The sequence below is a fragment of the Portunus trituberculatus genome, chromosome 3, assembly GCF_017591435.1.
Source record: "Portunus trituberculatus isolate SZX2019 chromosome 3, ASM1759143v1, whole genome shotgun sequence".
NCBI lineage: Eukaryota > Metazoa > Arthropoda > Malacostraca > Decapoda > Portunidae > Portunus > Portunus trituberculatus.
In genome coordinates, this window is record NC_059257.1 from 9,810,255 (window position 1) to 9,812,754 (window position 2,500).

A 2,500-nucleotide genomic window follows, 5' to 3' on the forward strand; every position below is an offset into this window, starting at 1 on the left:
TTTGTTTTATTTTATTCTATTCTATTATGTTTTTCCGTAGTTTGTAATGTTTTAATATTTTTTTCATACTTTTTTCCCTCTGGTTCACTAAAAAAAAGATAGGTAGTACATCTTTGCGTCTTTATTTTATTTATTTTTTAATTTTATTTATTTTATTCTATTCTGTTATATTTTTTTGCTAAATTTGTGATGTTTTATTATTTCTATATTTTTAGTTTCTTCATACACTTCCTTCCCTCTTTGGTTCACTAGGTAGTATATCTTTGCCTTATATTTAATTTATTTTATTTTTTCATTCTATTTTGTTATATTTTTACTTAATTTATAACGGTTTTATAGTTTTTTTTTTTTTTTTTTAGTTTATTTACACACTTCCTTCCCTCTTTGGTTCAGTAGGTAGTACATCTTTGCGTTATATTTTATTTATTTTATTTTTTCATTCTATTCTGTTATATTTTTGCCTAATTTATAACGTTTTTATAGTTTTTTTTTTTTTTTTTAGTTTATTGATACACTTTCTTCCCTCTTCAGTTCGCTAGGTAGTACATCTTTGCGTTTACATTTAATCGATACAACGTCAAAATCTTTCACCAACCAGTTAATAAATGGTGATATATTTGGGTACGTGTTGCTGAGAATGTTGTGTACGTGTGAAGCACCAATACAGGGGTTGTTAGGTGACTGCATAGGTGTGTGTGTCACTTGTCAGTGTTTGGTGGGAGTTTGCTGTGTCGTGTTGCGTCAGTAGGTGTGTGTGTGTGTGTGTGTGTGTGTGTGATGACTGCCTCCTGTCACACAGTCACATTCACCAACAGTCGCGGTGGTGGTGTGGTGACAGTGGTGACGTGGTAGTGGTGGTGGTGGTGGTGGGGTGTCAGGACAGCGCAGCCTCACTCAGACGCTGTAGTGATGATAACGCGCCAACACCACCATCATCACTACCACCACCAAAACCACCACCATCATCACTACCACCACCAAACCACCACCATCACCACACCACAGCTACATTCTGTCAACAAATCTCCACCACCTCTTGACACCACTCGTGGAGCCAGCCTCGTGGTGTGGTGTGGTGTGGTGGGAACACACGCACCGTGGCGCGTGGCCACCAGGCAGCCAGTGGCCAGGCGTCTGTACGGAGCGCGGCGACCGGCTGCCGGCTGGCGGGTGAGTACTGACGTGTGTGTGTGTGTGTGTTTTGGGAGGGGGAGCAGTACAGCTGTCTGTACATATTCTTCACTAACACACACGTGAAAACAGATTTGTCATTTGTTCGCAGCGCACACCGGCACCGTCACTGTCACTGTCACTGTCACTGTGTGTTGTGCTGAGATGAAAAAGATCACTTCATGGCGCGGCGGCGGACAGGCTGGAGTGCCCGCCAGCCAGGCACACCCAGCCCCAGCGGCTCCCGCACCACACACACACACACACACACACACACTGATTTACCGCAAAATGCAGCGAAACACAGCATGTGTGTGTGTACTATAAATGGAGTACTTCCAATAAGAATTCTTGAACTATTACATCTGTAGATATGAACCTAAACCTTGGATGGGCACAGGGCGGCGGTGGGCGGCGTGGTGGCGTGTAGCCTACAGTGGAGACAGGCAGGGCAAGGGCAGCCTGCAGGGCGCTTTGGGGGCGTTGTTGACGTGGTGCGTTTTGCGGGCTTCATTCCAAATGTCCAGTGGTATTTTTTTGTGCGTGGGATGTCGTTCCCTGACAGAGTGTGTCCCTGTGAGCCTCAGTGCCGCCCAGCCACCCACAATGCCCCACCGACTCATGGCCACACCCAGCAGCCCACGCCCTACAGGGGAACACGTCATTCATTCCTTTTCCTATCAGTCCTGGGACCAGGATAGAGAGCGCGCGGCCAGACCACAACTCCCAGCCGCCGCCGCCGCCGTGGCCAGCAGTGTGCGCCACAAGCAGTGCACAAGACAGACAGCCTCTCGTGGAGTGAGGAGTGTTTGTTTCCATGAGGAATGATAAAGCACTTGTAGACTGTCTCGATAGATAGATAGACAGATGGACACATATATGCATTGATGAATGGATAGACAAACAAATAAATACGTTGATATGTTTATTACCCACAGTGTGACATTGACTGACATTGAAATAAAACAAAATAGAAATGGAAACAGAGATGTATATAAAAAGAACAACAGCAACATTTCAACCATTAAAAAACACCCAAAATTTTTCCAACCTTCACCACCACCACCTCCACCAGCGCCTTCCCCATCACCACTATTTCCCCCACATCACCACCGTCACCATCACCACCATCATCAGCAGCAGCAGTAGTGTTGAGGAGAGAGTACCCGTATGGCAGGTGTCTTGGGCCCCACACCCTGACAAAAGCTGGGTTATTCTTACAAGTGAGAGTAATTAAGGAGATCCTCGTGCCCAGGTGCTTCCCCAGGTACGGAGGCTCACCTGACGCCCTTCTGTTAACACCTGCAGGTGCCACCACCGCCCGGAGGAA